The sequence below is a fragment of the Bicyclus anynana genome, chromosome 7, assembly GCF_947172395.1.
Source record: "Bicyclus anynana chromosome 7, ilBicAnyn1.1, whole genome shotgun sequence".
In the NCBI taxonomy this organism is placed as follows: Eukaryota; Metazoa; Arthropoda; class Insecta; order Lepidoptera; family Nymphalidae; genus Bicyclus; species Bicyclus anynana.
The window spans coordinates 11,544,485-11,566,654 of NC_069089.1; the positions used below are offsets into that span (position 1 = coordinate 11,544,485).

Genomic DNA, 22,170 nt, shown 5'->3' on the forward strand with positions numbered 1-22,170 from the left:
ATTTATTTATTTATTTACTTAAACAGTACCCGGGAAGACATTACAGTTGCCCAATTCGTCTTCCCGGGCTATAAATATACATTATAATTTTATATAATTACTAACAAAACAGTACAAGTTTGTTATATCTACTGTGGTACAGGTGATACACAATTTACTAACTACAACAAAAATAACACTTTAAAAAATTACAAACTACAATAAAAATAACACAAAATAGAAAAGAAAGAAAGAAAGAAATACTAATTAAAAAACAAAAACATTAATAATTATAATAACATACATATCAATTTAACAAAATAGGAAAACGGATCTCCTATACCTACTCCATTAATAATAATTTAATGGTTTTTATAAGTATCGGCGGTGGAGAGTGATAAACGTCCAATTCCAAATTGTTACCAGTTAGGTCATTGAGCAGGCGCAGCGCCAGCGCTACCGGTGCGTGCTGAGTCACTTTTGTTCTGCCATGTGGTATAGCAAACAAATGGCGAATTTAATTTCCTTCATACTCCGAAAACAGTTCCATGCACATCCTATTCTTCTAATAATTAATTTTCCTGTTGAGTCTTCCATTGCCATTGTTTTTCCTAGATATTCATCAACATACTATATTGTAGTATTATAAATGGATATATTTTCTTTTATTCCATTTGCCTTAGCCATAGTTTTATGTGTATTCACACTCAATCCTACTTTCCGACTTTCACTGTCCAGTTCATTCAGCATTTTATCGAGTTCGTTCTCATAAACAATTACTTAAACTAAATAACCATATTTTGGACAGTCCAAAATAGTATAACTTTGATGTCTGAGTTCGTAAATGTTTAATTCGCTTCTATAAAATACAAAACACGTAAAAAAACGTTTACCTGCTGCGCGCTTAGGACCTTGCCGTGCCATGTGACTTTTGACACTCGTTTGCGTAAAAAATGGTCGCCGGTTTTAGACCGAGAGCCTGCGACAGACAGACATTCCTCATTTTATGAAGGCTCATAAAATAATGTCTTTTTACAAAATTTATTATTTATTGTTTACAAAATTTACACAATTTATTGTGAATTCATGTTTACAAAATTTAAGCTTAAGTTTGAAAGGGAAGATCCTCAACTGTCCACGTATACTTAAAAGTATTTTTTTTAATTATTTCTTACGGGATATCATGACGAATTGTGTCTCCAGTTGCCAGACACTTGATTCGTGGCAATTCTTCAATATTTACCCTAAACTATTCATTTTCAACGATGTTATTCGAAGGGTTGTCGCGAATCTAAGTGACTGGTGACTGGAGAAATTATTTCACATATCATGAAGCTTCATTAGTGATATTAGTTAATAATAGTTTGGACAGGTGTGTATAGCTATCGCAGGCTTATTGTTATATTTATATTTATTTGTTGCTCATCCTTATAAACTTATGATTGAATTTTATGGTTAATGCCACTGCGTCGCCTAAATAAAAAAAAACTTCTTCAAAAACTATTCAAAAGGTAAAACTTACCTACCTGCACGACAAAAAGAATCAGCTGTGTGACGAAGTTATTAAGATTTTTTATTTTCCATATATTGTTTCGACGCTGGATATAGGCAGTTGAGACCTTGGTGTTTTAAAATCTTTTTTGGAAACCTTTTTTAGTACAAGACTAATTAACAAAATCAAAAAATTTAAATTAATAATAAAGCTCCTATAGCAACGGCTCATTCAATTCAGAATGAAAACCTTAGAAAATAAAATAAAAGATTTCATTCCAAGATTTTCTTATTGTATACATAGTTACAAGTGAAGCTAATAAAAGTGTGTTAAAAATACATACATTAATGAAATTTGTAACAGATGTTTAGATGCTAGCTTAAGATGTTGGACAAACATATTACACATACAGAAACCATTCTGATAACATAAATGTACGTAAGAAGAAGGTTCAGAGTCACTCAGCGAGCGATGGAGCGTCCTATGCTAAGAGTGTCTCTGTGTGATCGAATTTGAAATGTGGATCCGCAGGAGAACCAAAATCACAGAAATAGATCACCGAGTCGCGAAGTTGAAGTGGCAGTGGGCAGGGCACATAGCTCGAAGAGCCGATGGACGTTGGGTTCCTTGGTGCTTGAATGGCGAACCCGCAACGGAAAGCACAGTGTTGGTCGACCCCTCACTAGATGGACCAATATTGAGAACATCAAGATTGTTGCAGGGAGAGATGGTAGTGTATGGGAGTTTTACAAGAGGCATACTTAATATGTCCAGCAATGGTCGTCCAGCGGCTGATAATGATGACACACTTTATGCAAGTTTATAATATATGATTCGAATTGTATAAAATAGAATTTTCATTGTGTAATACACGTTCGTAATAAGTCGTTAGGGTAGGCAGTGCCTTTTTACATCTATGAAGTGAACGCCACTTATAGATAGAACAAAGAATATCTAAACGATAGGCAGTCTAAACGCTCAATAAAGTATCTAGAGAGACTTCCCGACGTTTATTTTTGTCGCAAAACATTTCCTAGGAGTTTGTAGTGTATTTTAACTTCGAACTTTGAAAGTAGGAAGAATATCGTTCCTTGACCTATAAAATCCTAGAGAGTTTATTGGTTGAAAGTAAAAGATTATTTCAGTTGGTAAGCGATTCAATATTTTATTCAAGCGAAGAGACGTTTATTAGTAAATATCTACTTTATTTTAATGCAAACCAATTTCTATTGGAATTTCAATAGTCAGTGAAACAGGAATTAATTAGGGGCATCCTCATCTCCGTGATGTTGTGCGGAACCCTCCACTTAGTGCATCACGCACGTGTTGTCAGATAATGCCCGCCGGCGACCCGCCCGCATCACACCGTCCATACAAATTTTATTATCAATTCGAACTAACGGGAGGGACAAATGGTATTCATACAGGACTCTACTTCGCTCTTATGCACTCAACTTTAAACATTTTTCACCGTAACTTATATTTTCCATACGAACGTCTGTACGCGGGTCGCAGGGCGCGGGCGGGAAGAGGCGGTCGCGGGGAGGGGCGGGTCGTATGGCCTCTCGCGTTTAGTACAGCGCTCAGCAGGAGTGTCGGACGCTCGGCTTCGCAGTCGCCGACTTTAGTATTCTTCGTTTATTTTCTTTTCTATTCGTTTAATTTGTCGCTCAGGCTCGCAACGTTAGAAGTGTAAAGTATCGACGAGACGGAGTGAGTTTTGATGTTATTTAGATCGGGTTTGTTTTGACAGTGTCACGTGCGGAATTGAATTGATACCGGTTCCGTAGTTTACAAGTGTTTATAACGCATACGGCCTTCACTTGCGGCAGGTACAGCCGGCGAATCATCAAAAAAGTGCGTCAAGTTTGTTGGAATTTCAAAGTAATACTGGAATTGTTGTGGGAACGACAAGTCTTGGTGCTTTCCTGGCGGCAAAGTGCGCGCTGGATAAAAGTTCACGCGGATTGCCTCCAATCGGATTCTACTCGGAAACTTTGGAAGTGCGTTAGTGTAGTGAAGTGCCTAAAACTTACAACATAACCTTATTCGAAAAAGGCGCGTGTTTTGCAGGCATGCGCAGTGGAGTCTTTGCAAGTTAATAACAAGTGGATCGTAATATTATAAACAAACGCGAAACGTGTTGTGTTGTGCAGCGGTTCCCAGTGCATTCCGAATCAATTGTGCACGGATAGTACTAGAAGATTGTCACGATATCCGTTACCTTCGCCATTCGGATTTTGAAATTTTGAATCGAGAAGTTCAACCGTTGGAGATTTTACCTGCGCGCGCATCACATTTCTTCTCAGGTGAGATGAGCGTTTGGCAGAATTGTTATGGTGTTCAAATATTTTAAGTTTGGCACTGTATGTGTATTCTGACTGCCGGCTAACCTGTCTTCTTTTTCACTTTTGTTTTTTATGCACAACCAGTTGCTTTTCCTTGGTTCAGACTACGGCATGACGTCATCACATGTTTAAGCATCCACGATTTTATATCTTATATCTCTCTCGCACACCAAGCGTAATGGAAATATATGCTTATTGCACCGCTATAAGGTCTATTTAGCTGACCGAATATTTCGCTAGGTGTTTCAAGTATCTCCGGAATTCGCTTCATGCATTTTGAAGTTCATTATAAAAACGCTTTTAATAAACCTAAGTTTATCAGGAATTTTAATATTACTGTTGGTTTTTAAATGTGTGTTGCAATTGCAACAAGATACTTTAAGTATCTAATTTTCATTGTTTCAGTGCATTGTGCACTTAGAAATTGCATGAGAGTTTATCTTAAAAAGATTTATTGGGATTCGATATCAGATCATATTATCGCGTTTACGTTACTAATCTAAAGAATGCCTTTCCTGCATCAATATTAGTAACTGCCTATCGTGAAGTAGGTATTATTTGCGCAGTTTCAAAAAGTTATAAAGCATCTTTTGAGCAAGCACCTACTACTACTACTACTACTCGACTCTACTCTAGACCCTTCACTACTCTACCTACATCTTTTGCCACAAATAAAGAAAGTTACGGCAACAACATCAAACTACGAAAATTATTTCAATAATTAAAATAAGGTAAGATTCTTTGTAAGTTCCAGCAGATGTGAATGTGTTGTTTTGTCAAACTACCTACATTCGAATTTATTTCCTCAAGTTGGTAAGTTATATTTATTTGTTTCAGGCTTATAAATGTGATTTATTCTCTAGAATAAAATTAATCAAGTCCTCTTTAAAGAACTTACTTTTGCGATGCAAAAGCAAATTTGTAAATTATTATATATTTATTTTTATGTTGGTACTTTAATTATCTACATACTTATTAATGATTGTATAGTTATCTACATAGTGTGAGTTTACCGGAAGAATTTTGATTACACTCAGGATTCTTCCACTAATTAGTACTAGTACAACTATACGACGCTTCCTCAATTATAACATTTTTATACGAGTAATATACAATTATTATAATAAACTAAGTAACTGCGCGTGTAAATTAGTCCAAACATGATACAGAAAACTTACAACGCCTACCAAATTTGCTCGAAGCTAATTAGTAAGTGGAGCAATCCTATAAGAATTCGTCTTTTGGTCTATGGTTTCTAAGTCTATTATATTAATTTGCTTTGGTAGCAAATACCTTTCTATCTTTATTTCATAAATATTAGTCTACATCTGTATTATCTTCAAAAGGACTACTTTCTTTTATTTATCACGGGTATTTAAGGAAATCTTTTATATTAACAATTAGAACTAAAACGATTGCTGATGTTTTCAATACACGTAATAAAAAAAATGTTCAAGTAAATATATTCCATACTTCAGTTTTTGCGACATTTTTATAGCTAAAATAATTGTTATAGATACATGTACTTGTAAGTAATTATACTACGAGCATTTCTGCATAAATCGTAGTAGTAGTAATTATGCTAAATAAGTTTATCTGTTAGCATATAAATAACATTAAGAAAAATTATTCAAACACGTTCCAAAACCTTCACACGACCCAGTGCTATATTCAGCTTCGTATCAATGAAATATCGTAACGTCTCAAAGTTTCTCTCTCTTTCTTTCATCAATGGCCGGTCACTAGGGAATTCAGGGACGAGACAGTCATACGGATGAGGCGTTTAGTCGAAGGAGTATACTCAGAAAACTTGGCTAATATTTTGTTTTAGTTATCTTATTTATGGCTATTCTAGATCAGCTTCTTATCTAGTGGTAAGTCTTAGGCTACGGATTAGCTTCTGTTTGTGACTTGTGTGATGTCAGAATAACACGATCAGGCTTGCAGTCAAGAAATTCTTAGTAGCATCTAAAGTTGGTGATTTGGCGGTGGTCAAAATGGTGTCAAGATGTGCACAAAATGGTATAAAAATCATTACTCTAATATTGACTTTAAGTCTTTTTTTTTCTTGATCATGATGTGTCTTCAATACGTTTTCCCTTGGATCTCAGCCTAATAACGCAGTAAATGTGCATTACTTCAGAAAGGAATTTACTTAATTCTTTACGTGTGTGAAGTCTGCCGATTTGCAATGGAGTGTGGAGCTCCATTAGCGTAACTCCTCTTATTCTGAGAGATGACTAGATCTCAAGAGTGAACCAAAAATGGGTTTGATGATGATGATGACTTAAGAATTACCATATAGAAGATAAAATACTCCTTATGGATAAAGGATCATCGACACAGACTGAAGATACTATATCATGCTGATCCTAATTTTAAGAAGCTGATAATGTTATTTAATGCATTAAGTTAGGACCTCCGAGTTAATCGGATATGGAATTATTGTTATAAAATCACGCACCATTAACGGAGCCGATTAATTAATTTAAACTCACTTTTACCATTAACATCCATTAGCGAGTCAGGGCTTTAACTATAAGTTCAATTTTTCGCAGTTTATCATAAAACGGCGCGAATACCATATATGAGTATTTTCAATTATTATTCGTTTAATTTATTTAAACTACACAGAACTTCTGATGAAAATGATAATCTCATCACTTCTTTCTATTATATTTTTGGTATTTTGTTTCATAAACTATTAACTAGCCCTTTCATTTGTGATGAAATTAATAATGGTGTATGGGATAATTTGAATATGACATCAAACCGGAACTATTAATATCTTGCCACGTATACTAAACGGTGGTAACTAGCCAGAACCGAAGATTAAACAAAGTAACCAGATAACTTTGTTTATCTAATTTTCTGTAATAGGTAACCAAGCGAGAGGTTGTGTCATGTAACCAAAGGTCTAATGAAACGAACAAATAGAAGCGCTTTCCTCTAACTAAACAAATTTAAGGCTCACCGCATATTAACGTTTCGGAGCACCATGGCGTTGAGATAAATAGGGATGCAACATATCGCTGAAGCAAATATTTGTAGGTTTGAGAAAAGTCTTTTAAAATAAATGATTTTTGTCAGAATTAAACATTAATGTTAACTTTCTTTCCGTCATATATGTACCTCCTGATGAATATGATTTACCTTTTGTAGCTAAAAGATGTGTGACAGTTGTATTCGAAAATTTTGTTCCTACAATTGAATTTAGCAGCTTGTGAATTAACGCCTGGAAGGGTAAGATTCTTTGGGATAGCTCTAGCTATTTTGAAGATTAGCATGTATTGTAAGGAAGGTCAAGCTTTAACATAATTAGGCTAACTGTTACAAATAAATTAATAATATTTAACTCAAAAATACGTAGGTTTGTGCAGCTATAAAGGTGTTTTTTCTCTTCCACAGAATCTGTGAACGCCTTTAACTACCGTGTGACTTGACTTAAGGCTCAAAATCGTCGGGTACAGGGTTTAATGAACTGTCTACCACATAAGGATCGTAAATATTTGAGGCCTCCTACATCTACGGCACACTGTAATATCTCGAACACTCTGGATTACCTGTTAAACATGTTTAAAGTAAACAAATTATCAATATTGGATAGGTAGTTACCGCCTTATTCAAATCCTTATTATATAATTTGTGGTACCTACTCGTTAGATATTCAATTCAGTCTTCATTCTTTACGTAATTGGGACAACAAGTTACCCCGTAAAGTTTGGATAGTTTCACTTAATTTCGTATATATTATTGAATTGATCTTAGAATAGCCATAAAGAAAATAGACTGTTTGTTTATACGTAAATTTATCACATTTTATAGATATTTAGTTTTTTATATCCCCCATTAAAAAAAATGTGTTGTCTCCATCAATAAGCTCGATGGTACCATAACATTCCTATGTCATTTAACTAGAGCAAACACGGAGTCAGCCCAATTGCATTTGTGCTATTTAATTAGCAAAAAATGCCGGGACGTATAACAAAAAATAATTGTATTTTTAGCAGACTTGAAGTGGATTACAACAATAAGAAAAACCATTGTTTGAACAAAGGTTATGATGATTCACAATATTTGTCGGGACAACATACTTAACAAATCAAACTGTAACCAAAATAAGACCCTAGAACGGCTGAGAATGATTTTGAATGGAGTCACGCACTTGTGAACGTTGTGTGTAGGGTTAAGGGGCAATCTTGACAGTTAACTAACACTTCTCTTTTCCACTCAAGTCACTCTCCCCGCTTATCCCAAGTACCTAACCCATAAAGAATTACAAAACAAGAAATGTGGACGTCTCGAACGCCACGAGAATACTGAAACTGACCGTACGACGGGCGCATTATAAGTCGTTCCCGCCGATCCGATCACTACCCCTCTTTAACTCCCTACTCTTTACGGAAACAAGTCGCGCCACCTAGCGTCGGTACGACCCTCACGAGATCGAGCAACGCCATATCCGTCTCAGACTACTATTTCCCACAGTATATTAAATTAAATGCGTATTTCTTGTACATAATATAAAAATGTAAATTTGGTGAATCTCTAAAAACAGTAAATTTGAGGTACTGAGTGTATTAAGGTTAAACACAATTCAAAAAAAACATCACGCGATTGCGTGCATATTAAAATATAAAATAAACATCAAGATAACATCAAAATAAACAGCAATGATCAGGTAGTTAGGTATTTATCTTAGGATGTTGAAAAATATCCGTTCACTTGGGAGGTCAAATGTCATGGATCTCGCAACTCAGTTATTTTAGCCTTTGCTTACCAAGTAACATGGTTATCTAAGTGAAGAAGTATGCAACGTTATTTGCGTTGCGCAACTGAGATTAGGTTGTTAGTTTTATTTTGTTTATGATTACTAAGTAATTATTTTATTTCAATTTCGCATCCCTTGCGAAGTGCTTGATGTTTATTAAAAAATTAACGAAACTTTAATTAATAAAACTATTTATGTACATTACTTATTTGTGAATGTCTCTATAAGTATGTTGTTAGTGTACGTAAATAATTATATATAAAACAGAAGGCTATATTATTCTAAATTTTTGGGTAGGTACCATCGCTCAATAAAAAAGGATTAGCAATATTTTAAATAAAACTAAATTCCCCTTCCCTTCCCATTTAAAAACAGGTTTTTAGCCTTTAACTGGTGGAGCTGTTTCAGATTTATTGAATAAGCATCAGATTTAAGCATCCTACAATAAAAAAAAGTAAGTAGTACTATACAAGCTCTTTTGAAAAGGGAAGTCTTTCTATTTGTATTGACTCTACTAGCAAATTAAAGAGCACATTGAAGAGCACAGTGCACTGAAAGAGGGGGAAATAACTTAGCAGTTGCTTTTTCTTCTTCCTGAATTTACATTCTTTTATTCTTTACTATGTCACAAAAAAAATCGACGCGCAGTTACGAAACCTATTGTTTTCAATTGGTACAGTAAGAAAATCGTCGATTGGTAAAATAGCTATTATATATCGACACAAAATTAAAGTTAAAGTAGAGACTGAACTCGCTCAGTAAATTTAAAAGAAGGATGAGAGCACTCCCAAAATTATAGTACAAATGTTGTATTAATTCTTTAACTTAACTTTATATGTACTTAGCAAATTTTTCACAAGCGTATAAAACATTAATAGATTTTTTTTCAATAGAGATTGGCTTCACAATTCCAATTATTTACTAACGTCACAAAACAATATATAAGTATATAAATTGTGATCTGAGTTTGTTTCGTTTAAAAACAGTTAAACCCTGCAAATTAGTTAAAAAATTTTATGTGACTCTGGATTTATATAGTTCTTCGGAAAAAGCTGTAGTTCTCGTTTTGAGTTCATTATCAGACAAGTTCCATGGGACATATCATAAGGATACTGCACTGACAGCAAAACTATGTCATAACATAATATAAATACCATCGGTAACAAAGAATGCTTTGGTTTCTAAGATCAACCACAAATACTAATCATTCATCATCATCATTATCAGCCGATGGACGTCCACTGCTTGACATAGGCCTCTTGCATGGACCTCCAAGCATAACGGTATCGAGCCGCTAGCATTCAGCGGCTTCCTGCGATCCGCTTGATGTCCTCGGTCCACCTAGTGGGGGGTCGGTCGCATCGGAATGTGCAGCGTTGGTTGACCCCCCAAATACTAATACGGCAAGTTAAATGAAAGTTTGTAACGAATTATTTACTTGTTACTTTATACTTATTTAAATTTTAAAAAAGTTTCAAGGAAGTCGTGTCTCTTCCCCACGAATCGGAAAGTGTGTAGAGCAGAAATAAAAAAGAACAAGTTTTAAAGTTCCCAGATTGCGTCATCCGGCACCATCAACCGAAATCCCGATTAAAATATCTTTTTCGCTAACATATAAAGAGTAATAAAAATAGTTTAGTTTCGATTGGGCATAACAACCGGATCTGGGTACGTCCCGCTCGGCGCGGCACAGACGGACAGATTTATTTCTTGATGTCATCGATCGTTGTGTTTGTTAGGTTTATGTCAAAGATATATCAGTATGCTTTGTAGGTGACAGATGGGCTAAATCGAATAATGTGACTAATCTTACAACAAATAAAGTTTTAGGAACAATCGTATCCACGCCTAAGACATCGTATCATTATATCGGAGAAGAATGGGAATAATGGTCGAAAACGAAAAAAAATGTGAAAAATTTTCTATAAAAATCTTTTTAGTTGCATACACTTATAATTAATTACCTACCTCTATGAAATTTGATGCATATTTATTTAATTGCGTTTTTATGTAAAACGTACGTTGTTTTAAAGATATTCTAATGATTGGTATTTTATAGGATTATATAACACAAATTTGCCTATAAAAATAAAACAAAATACACTTTAATAAGTGAAATATTCTAATAAATTTATTCTAACATAACATTTTCAGTCCGCTTGCCTGGATGATTGAGATTTGTTATTAAGTGTACCTTTACGTTGCATAGTTGGAAAAAGTGTCGGTTTTCGGAAAAGTTATTTCGGTACCTCGAATGACAATAACCAAGTACGTCAAGATTATCTAACTTTTACGAGATAATACTTCTTTGAAGATTTACAAAATGTCGTTCAAGTGTCTTGAATGTTGTTAATAAATTATTAAGTATTGTTTTGTGCTATAATTATCAAAATCACTTGTTTAGAAGAAGAAGAAGAAGAAGAAATACTTCATTGCACACAAACATACAATTATAAATTGAAACATTAAAAACATAAATTAAACTTAGCATGCAAATGCGGCCTTATTACTATAAGTAATCTCTACCAGGCAACCCCTGACGAGAGAACTTGCGAAGAAAAAGCAGGAAGGTGCAATACATTATATGTAATTATATATATAAATAATTAAATAAATATATAAATATAATATAATATATACGTAAATATAATATTAAAACTTACATATGTATTACATAATATATAGATATATCAAATAAAAATTAGTACTGTAATACATAAGTACTTTTTTGAATGGGTTCAGTCCTCTCTACCTTTGTCTATTGCATATCAGTGTTCGAGTTCTATGAAGTAATAATATAATAATGCGATGAATGATTGCATGATTATTTGTAGGTTGAAATTCCGTGAAGGGCATGTGTTGATCAATCTGTTTATTTAAACAGTGTCATCGACTTTGTCATTAATCATAAAAACGCACACAATTGGATCACTGTGTCACTAGGAACATAGTAGTTTATTCTCCCAACTCTGATAGTCAAAATTATTTTGAGTAGAAAACTTCAAGTAATAGTTTCTCGGATGTATTAAAGCACGACTTAATCAGATATTTTTTTTTTTCGGTTAAAAATTAAAAATCATTCGTATTTATATATTTAATTCCCTGGTCCATGACTGTAACTGTTACTGTTTTTATATAAATATAATTCAGATATACGTATTCTACAAACAATCTTATGAACAACGATTTTATACTATAAATATCGTATGAAAGCATACTTACACGGCATGCTTATTTCCGTAAAATTAAAAAAAAATTAAATACATAATCTTCATACAATTTCAATTTTATCTATGGAAATAATTTATTTTGTCCTTGTTTGGTGGTTTTGCCAGATCTTGCAGATCACGCTATATTATTATTTATTTGATTTTTGCTTGTTATTTTTAAATGTGACCTTTAAAACTTATTTCTGTTGATGAGTAAAGGTGCTCGGCGTATCGTAATTGCTAATGCTTTATGAATGTATAATTTGAAAATTTAATTTAATTTATTTTAAAAATCTTATAATTTACAATTTTGTAACTAAATCTTGCTGAGCGAAATAGCGAACGAAGGTATTAAGTTGATTTTTCTTTACTAGAAGATCCATGTTATAGTTTTTAGGAGCCACGTTGTAGTCTAAAAAATTTAGATTAGGACTGCCTCTGCCTTTTAAAAGTGATATTATTTTTATCATTCGTTAACTGATTGGACGAGAATTAAAAGTGTGCTTTCAAGGACATACCACATTTAGTTAGGTACATGAGAGAAAAGTATAACATAAGGAGTAAAAGCAAGAGACAATCCATTTTTTATTTCAGCTGCAGGTATTGTGAAATTATGCCACCAAGTGGCGGATTTATCCTAGGGCCCAGTAGGTCCGGGCCTGGGGCGGACAGATGTTAGGAGCGTCCATTCGTGTTAAAAAATGTGAGAAAAGCAATAAAAAATAATCAATAATAAAATGCAATAAAATAAATTCTTTGTCTATATAAATTCTTGTCTAATAGTCATTGCATTTAAATCATATTACGTATATATGTGCTGAGAGTGTCCGTGTCCAATCCGCCACTGTCCACCATTTTAAAAACTTCAACTACTAAAAAGATAACTTATTCCATTACATTTTCATTTTATCGTAGTTAAGAACGAACTCTTACTTACAGAATGAATGTAACTGATACAGTATTAAACATTGCAAGTAATTAAAAATGTTAGTGAGCGCGCCCTGCCTCATTAAACACTGTTATTGGCAGAAACCCAATCTGTAGTTTACAGTCGACTCCCGTCAAATATCAAAACTCTAGGAGGGAAGCTATCCATGCCTAGCTAACTTCAATCGTTTGCAGGGCTGCCCTGCGAAATTATATCGAAGTCTTCCAACTCACTGTAGTGAGATATTATTAAATGTCTTTTTTTTGAAACACGGCTAAAACTCACGTGATATTAGGTCGGAGTATGCCCGACTAGTTTCGAACCCATACGGGGCCGTTAGTCATGACCTGGTTCCTGCATCGCGACACGATCCAAATAGCGAAGCGGCTGCGCGACGCGCCGCTGCTCGCATTGCGCGCTGGAAGAGCGGTTGTGTGGTGGATAGTTTAAATTCTAAAATATTGTTTAATAACAATCATCACACGACTATGTAAATGATAAAAAAGCTTGGTGTTGAACTGCTCTATACGACTGTGTACGTACTTAGTTTCAGATAAGTTTGTAAAATGGTGGTAAACAAAAAAAAATAAACCTTGGCTGAGTTTGTTGTGGACTCTTCTCGGACCAAGACGCTTTGGAACCTCCGTAATTGTAATTTTAAGTTTTCGACTATAATTACCACCAACAAGTTAAATTATGACATAACTTGACTTTTCAAAAGTGCTTGTAAACTAAGCCTAATTGAAATAAACGGATTATTTCTCATTTTGTCATATTCATAATAATAATAATATGCTCTCGACCAAATTTTTCGACCACGGTGGCCAATCTTATGTTGAAATAAACCATACACGTAGGGATATTATAGTGCATAAGTGTGTGCGCAAGCACACACTTATGCACTATAATGCATATTAATATTATATAATGCAATCAGATGCACTGCATGGCATACTGACTCGACCGGTGAGAGATCAGGCACAGGACCGATGGCTTCACTTGCTCTCCAAGGCAACGGGGATTTACCAAATCTCCTACTTCTCAACTCCAGGCTGCTATTACGTAAAAAAATCCCAAAACACGTGTTGTTAATTTATTTTCAAATTTTAATATTTCAAATATTTAAAGATTTCAGTAGATACGTAAAAAAGGACAATAGAAACGGCTCTCACACAATTTTAATGTGCCTGATACATTGTTATATAAGCCTGATACACAACGTGGCCGTTAAAAATCGAATATTATACCTAATTTTGCCATAAAAATATACTTCCTCGTTATCAACCCATATTCGGCTCACTGCTGAGTTCGAGTTTTCTATCAGAATGAAAGGGGTCAGGCCTTAGTCCACCACGCTGGCCCAATGCAGATTGGCAGTCTACACACAAGCATTTAATGTCTTAAAATGCACACAACTGAAAAGTTGGAGGTGGCATGCCCCGGACCGGATTCTAAACCACACCTTCCAGAATCGGAGGCAAAGGTCATATACTAAAAATATAGTTACTTATGTCTTTTATACTGTATTTATTAATGATACTACAAGTCGGTAGCTTAATTTCAGAAAATCCTCGACCAAAGTACTTATCAAAAGTGCGCGCTAAAATTGCTTATTGATATTTCCTGCGATTATATTTAGATTTCCTGCGTGGCGTCCCTACGTCTGCAGCGGGGGAGGCCCAACGGTAATTAATTACCGCTGTCACTGACAAGCGAAGGTGAGTAGTCTAAGTGAGAGTAGATAACATAGCGCTCCAGACAAATTGTCAAAAACGTTAAATAGGGGTTCTGGCGAGGATGTAGTGTTCGCGTTAGTATTCGTTTAAGATCCGTATTAAAGAGGACCTTCACCCATCTGTTTAATGAATGAAAAATGTTTCAAATTAGTACGTTAAAAATAAATTATTGCGAGTAGGTGTAAAAAGGAGATGCCCAAAATTGGGCCCACTTTTCAGGACGATACAGAAATGAGAAATGTACTAAAAATATTGTATATTTTACTAGATTACTCTATTAGAATATTAGCCGAAATAATATTTGCCAACTTGATTTCATTATTTTCACACCGATTGTAGTAATTTGATGCGTTTTTCATTGATTGTCTGTTGTCTTTGCAAATCTCAATGTTGAAAAGCAGTGGGATATTTGACAATGACAGTTAATCGATGAATGAAATGTCATTGTCAAATATTATTAATAACATATTTTGATTAGATGTGTCAAGTTAGTATCAAATCCTTAATAAAACTTCCGCCTGTCAGTAAGGCACAGATAATGCAATGAGTTACACGTCAAAGCAAAGGGATAAGTATTATTGCCCACTTGTAACAGGTAATTTAAGCAAATATAGATTTCTTTGAAAATTGGCGTTATGAGTTCTCCTAATTTATGGCCAATTTTCAGCTCTGTATCATTTGTATAATTTGGGCCCGAGTTTGTATGGAGGTTGGGTTTCTCCTTTGCTGGTCAAACTATTATTAACCATTATTAACTATCATTAATAATAGTTTGGCTAGGAGTTTTTGAAGCAACCTACTCGCACCATATTTTTTAACATCCTAATTGTGATGTAAAACACTTTTCATTCAAAAATAATACGTAAATATTCCAAAACGTATACGACACATTTGTAAGTCATTCTTACCTGATAGTTTGTCTTAAAATATCGCGACACACTGTTTTAGAATACGATCGGCAGTCTGGGTCAGACGTAAAATATAAAGGCAACCAAATACCAAATCACGTCTAATCTTGATTGATTGGTACTGTGATAACTATTGTGAGATCTAAGTAAATAAAAGGCAAGTAGGTACAATTAAATAAACCAAGGTCCGACTGATGTCAGCCACTGAAGATCAAGTAATCTCACATGCCTGCAGCGCCAACGGCTTGATGGCCGATAACACGCGATGTGCATGCCATCGTGCCGATCGCGATAACACACGATCAGTTTTATCGGACGTCAAGCCGTTAGCGCTGCAGGCATGTGAGATTACTTGATTGGCTACGTCAGTGGCTGGCGTAATATGTTCCTTTTTTCAAACGGACATTTATAATAGGAAAAACAAAAAGGTCAATTTATTTCATTCAAGTCCATATTCTTAAAAAAACCTATTCCCACCAATATTCCCGTTCCCCAGTAATTAGTCGAAAAAGATTGTCAGTTTGTCAGCTCCCATAATAACCCTTATGGGAGCTGACAAACTTGCAGCCCTCACAAAATGAGATATATCTGGCTATTGCAGGGTCTTTGTCCTTGGAATGATGTAAATAACCTCTCCACTACTAGGAATTGTAGAGATAAAAATGTTCGCGTATACTATCTAGGTGGTAGAGATGCGGATGCAATATGCACGTCTACAGATATCACTTTATTTGTTCACCGTAATGCGCCTATTGTGCTAGGTAGTTACGCCGGCTGTATTAGAAAGTGAGGATGAATTGAATCGAGGATTTCTTTAAACATAACGTTGTCTGCACTAATGGATAGTACTGTGTCGATAGTTGCATTTTATTTTATACGTTAAGATATTGTGAAGGAAAAACACCATGAGGAAACCAGAGAATTTTTTTAATTTCTCTACGTGTCTGAAGTCTGCCTATCCGCATTTTGGCCAGTGTGATGGACTAAGGCCTAACCTCTCTCATTTTGAGAGGAGACTCGTGCTCTACAGTGAGTCGATTGTGGGTTGTAATGATAAATGATTTGATTTGATGATGAAATCAATGGAATTATTTTATTAGCGGTTTGGCTTTTACGCTAACTTATCCTAATAACGATACAAATCATGCCGATTTGAAATGGTGGCATGAATACTGCTTGCATTTTTGCGTTGGACACCCTGATCTTTTGCGCAATAAATGAGCCAGCCCTTCTGTCCCCAGCAGAGGCAAAAGCCGAGATGAAATAGTATCAGAAACTACGAGAAATATTAAGTTTTATCATGATGGATAAGCTCTATCGATTGAAGTTTTTTTTTAATAAAGTTAAAGGATAAAGAAATAATAATTAAAGTTAAAGTGTCATAGAACTAGAATTGCACTTTCCTATCGAAAACTGCATTTGCAGATTAATCGTTGGGAAACTCATTTTACGCATCCCTTCCGAAGGTGTACCGTCAAAAAGCCACGGCATCTTCCAGTAGATATGTAGTACAGGGCCAGTAAGATCAGAATACCCACTTAGACTCAGCGCTACCCTCCGCGTCTAACTTTAACCATTTTGAAATAATAGGTACTGTTTGATCTTGTGCCACCTTCACCGTTCTACCACAGGACTGCTAGGCATCGCAGAGGTCTACACCGCTACGTCGTCAATATTCCTCGGACGCGTACTAAGCGGTTAAGTTCCTTTTTTTCTTATACACACTGCAAAGATGTGGAATGCTCTTCTAGCTTGCGCTTTCCCCACCACCTACAATATGGTGTATCTTCAAGTCAAGAGAGAATAGGCATCTTCTAGGCAAGCGCGTTCCACCGTAGGCTGCGTCATCGCTTACCATCAGGCGTGATTGCAGCTAAGAGCTTCATCATATCAGCCGATGGACGTCCACTGCAGGACATAGGCCTTTTGTAGGGACTTCCAAACATCACGATACTGAGCCGCCTGCATCCAGCGAATCCCTGCGACTCGCTTGATGTCGTCAGTCCACCTGGTGGGGGGTCGGCCAACACTGCGCTTACTAGTGCGGGGTCGCCATTCCAGCACCTTGGGACCCCAACGTCCATCGGCTCTTCGAACTATGTGCCCCGCCCATTGCCACTTCAGCTTCGCAACTCGTTGAGCTATGTCGTGACTTTGGTTCTTCTGCGGATCTCCTCATTTCTGATTCGATCACGCAGAGATACTCCTAACATAGCTCGTTCTCGCTCTAAGAGCTTGCTTTTACAAAATAAAATCGTAAAAAAAAGTTGTTGGTGGTTTATTTAAATGTAAGCCGTAGTGGTCTTAGTAATTGGAATAAAATGTGACACGGAGTCTTAAAGCATTACGTAGTCAACCGATAACGGTGTAAGGCGCATCACAAGGACCGAACTGTGAGGATGAAGTTGCAAAAGTGTGCAACTGAATTCAGCAGGCGGGAGATACGTCTCCAACGAGTCGAATGTAATGCGTTCGATAATATATTCAGCATTGCATCTATTCGCAAAGCTATAGCCGACGAAACAAGGTTTGCTCACAGCCGCGAGCCTTCGACTCTTTAAAAAAACCTTTAAAAACAAACAACATTACTTTTATGAGAAATTATTTTCAGTTCTTATTGAAGATTCTTATCCCAGTGCAGCCTGAGGTATCAGGAGAGACTGACAGTTCACACAAATGAGCTTTGCTCGGCTACAAAGATACAGCATTGTGGAACAGACACACCGACCTGTGGAACAGATTTCCATAACAAGCCAAAGGGGGAGCTGCTGACAGGGAATCTGCAGCAAACTAGCTCTCGAAGAAATCCTTGAATGATATGAGGATATCAGATACATGAATGGCTTATTGCCTATGAGCAGATCGCCATGTCGCAGAAAGTACATATAAAAAAAAATAAAAAATTGAAGACTAGCTGACGCGCAGTTTTACCCACGTGGTTCTCGTTTACGTAACAATACGAAGATAATATATAGCTTATTGCCTTCCTCGATAAATGGGTTATCTAACACTAAAAGAATTTTTCAAATCGGACCAGTAGTTCCTGAGATTAGCGCGTTCAAGCAAACAAACAAACTCATCTGCTTTATCATATTAGTATAGAAGAGATTTGGGTTTAGACCTAGTGATATGCTGGGCTTAAGGTACTAATGTTCGATAGCTTAGCCTACAATATGATTCATGATAAAGAAATACTTACTAGCAACTTCCTAATTCTGGACTATAACTGTTAAATTTTTTTCGGAGTAAAGAAAATCTCAAAATCTGGACATTATGATCAGCCCGCATAGGTTGGACCGATGAGATAGTTTAAAAAATAATGAGCAGTTCAAAGGCAACCCAAGTGGTTTCGATATTTTTTGAGGTTTTTAATTATGAAGTTGTGCTCGCGACAGAGTGCAAAGTAAACAACCAACGGCAGTTCGCTTGCACAATTTTAACTATAGCCTAGATCGCGTGGGAATTGACACTTTTTTTATTACCATTTTTTACAATTTTTATATATTTATTAACAAACTTCGTTGCTCTTAGAAAATTCTACTTCCTACTAATATTGTAAACGCGAAAGTTTGTATGCATGTTTGATATTCTTTAACGCCGCTACTACCGAAGCGATTTGGCTGAAATTTGAAATGGACATAGATTTTATTCTGGATTAATACATAAGCTACTTTCATCCCAGAAAAAATTATGGTTTCCGCGGGATTTGTGAAAAACTGAATTCAACGTGGATCTCTAGTAATATATCTCGTTTGACATTTATTTATTTCCCATTGAAGATGCGATACAAAATATTTGTTTAAGTCACTCAATGAAGTTGCAATGTTACTAAGCGTACTATTTGAGATTAGCTTAAAATAACTCAGCTATGATTCTACAATTTTTCAAAATTGATTTAGCAAAGCAAGTGTCGAAAACTTTAATAAGAAGGCCGTGAAGTTGCTATTATGCTCGTAGCAAATTAATGTTAGGCTAAGTTTATGAAGATTTAGAACTATCATAATTCTGCTATTGTTAGCTGTGACGCTTTTAACACTGTCTAAACTAGCTTACTTGAAGTTTGGCGCCTCGTGTACTTACAGTGTTTATTAACAATTAGCTTGGGTTAGTCTTCAGTTAATTTTGTCAACGGTTTCACTCTCTCACGGATTATGACGTGACAACGTCTTACAATTCGATGGAACCGGCTGCACAGTCGAAAAAAAGATGACGTCATACGTCGTTCCCTCGCTCTAGGGTTGCCAACTTTTTTTACAAGAAATAAAGTATATTTTGGTCTATGACGTTTATTAAACAGTATTTCAGAAAAACGAACATTTTCTATTAAATATGCAACCATTCCATCAGTATTTTCTTATGACGTTGTCACGTTCAATTATAATAGTCAGTAAACCGACTTTACAGACAATCGATTTTTTTCAATGAAGCTAAACCCGGAGAGTCTTCTAATAGTTCTTTTGCTAACTTTTAGAATGTCTTTTTTCCTTTTGCTTTTATTTTTTTTTTATTTTGGTGAATGGTTCTTAATCAAGCCTACACGTTTTGTTAAAACTGTGCTAATACTATCTGACAGTGGCGGTATGTTTGCTAGAAGTTTTTTCGAGTTTTTATGCTAGACGCATATGAACAGCCAACGACCGTGTCGCTCTGCGCAATGCTGTGTACTCACCGACGCGTATCATCTACGTACGATAAATTCAAAGCAAATATTACCGTACTCCGATAGCATGAAGTATAATTTTGCTTATTTGATCATGTTTGATACCACGCACCGTGGGAATTCACCACAGACAAACTGAATTCCAAATAGTTCTAATATCACGCGCTGTTGCTATGTTATGAAGGTACTTTTACACATGCTTTAAATTAGCATGCTAAAAACGTGCTATTAAGTATGCTCCATACAAACATGCTTATCATCAGCTTACATATGCATGCTATTTTTAAGTATGCTCCTGAATAAGCATGCTCAAAGCAAACATTCCAATCACACATGCTAATTTTATCTATCGCTCTCTGTCTATAGTATCGTGTTAGACAGGGAATGCTGATCGACTAGCATACTCAATAAACAAACCTGTTCAGACGCGCTAAAAGCACGCCCCCTTCCACTCGCGAAGCATGCTCATAAATGGCACGACTGTTGATTCTTGAGCAAGCTCGAAATAAGCATGCTCATTATTAGCAATACGATACACATGCTAATAAGTAGCAACTGCTCTATAGTAGCATGCTTTCGTGCTTGAAATGAGCATGTGTAACAGTAGCTATAGAATGCAATACTATTACTAAGAGACTTACGATTTTACACAAGCAACAATAGTAAGTACATACATAGAGTCTCATTCCGTAGAAATAGACAGAGAACACGTCCTTCCAATTGTTATGGTCCTTATAATATGTCCCTTGTTTCTATAATTCTTATCAATCTTTTTAAATAAGTTCATTGGTCTAGGGATCTTTTGACCTGGCTTTTATTAATAATATCCTGAATTTGGTCAAGGAAAATTCAACTTGGTCGTCCGTTTTGAACATTTCAATCCACCCTCGCCTTATAAACCTCTTTTGTTGCACTACTTTCATTCATCCTCTCTACGTGCTCAAGCTTACCTTTATCGATTTACACATCTTTTTATACCGTGTAAGTACCAATAGCAAACCGTATAAGACCAAAAGAAGTTTGTGTATCTAGTTAATTATACGTACTTTAATAAAACTGTAACAGGTCCACTTCTGTACATTCAAGTTATTTGAAAATGTTTGTTTTTGGAGGGCATTAATGTTCGACGCTTTAGCCAAAAATACATATTTTTTTTTTTAATTTTTTGTCCGTCTATCTGTCCGTATTTTTTGTTGACTAGGCACCACTCTGAAAGTACTAAATTAATTCAAATGAAACTTGGCAAGATTTGAGACCAAAATACGAAGAAGAGAAGAGAAGGTTACAGAATACTTTTCGGTGCGAAAATAAAATCAAAAGGGGGTGAAATAGGTGTTGAAAGTTTGTGTGGAAAGTCCTTAATTTTTCAAGGTATATTTGTAAAAAAAATTATGTAATTTAATATTTTTTAAATAGGTTAAAATGGTAGGAGGTGAAATATGGGTTGAAGGTTTAGTCCGCGACTTCCGCTAGTAACATAATATAGCTAATTATGGGCTTAATAACGCTTATTTAGTAGGCGAGAGAGAGAACTGTGCACATAATTAACTCATTACAAATAGTCTTAGAAAGAGACTCAATATTGGAACAGTAGCAATATTCCTCTGAAGGCACGAACTAAAAACCGTGGGGTGTCAAAGAAATCCCTACAATATAACTTTATACTTCTATGACAACTTAATCATCTTAATGATGGCCTATTCACTAATTTGGTCTTTATCCTATTACAATAAACATCAAATCAACTGAAAAATTTCATTACCTACTGAATGATATACACGAAGGGTTGTAAGTACTTATGCACCGGATGACATTAAGGTTTAAAATGATATTTATTCTCATAAAATGGCTTAACCGCTAACATGAGAACATAATTTTTGACTTAAATTAACTTACATCACTTCGCCATCATATTTTTGCTATCAATCACTCAATGCATTAGTTCATATTATATAGCATTTGTTACATGAAATCTCCATTTCGTACACTTAAAAATGTCAACTGACATACGTCAAAGTTAGTGATTTAGCTAGCTAGTTGTTAATTTAACTAATTTATAGGTTGTTGATGAATGTGTCTTGAAGCGGAAATGGGCGGCCCACATAGTTCTAAGAGTTGATGGACGTTGGGGGCCCAAGG

General features: G+C 35.4%; 1 protein-coding gene across 3 annotated transcripts in view; it reads left to right on the top strand.

Annotated features, from left to right (window-relative positions):
• The first annotated feature begins 3,042 nt into the window (after positions 1 to 3,042).
• The window catches only part of LOC112055597 (polypyrimidine tract-binding protein 2), a 594,474-nt gene continuing 575,346 nt past the window's right edge, over positions 3,043 to 22,170 (top strand). For 2 of the 3 annotated variants that reach the window (XM_052882550.1, XM_052882551.1), the window contains exon 1: positions 3,043 to 3,780. The gene's annotated coding sequence lies outside the window, so the exon portion shown is untranslated. The remainder of the gene's footprint in view (positions 3,781 to 22,170) is intronic. The other variant, XM_024095781.2, reaches the window with a different exon arrangement.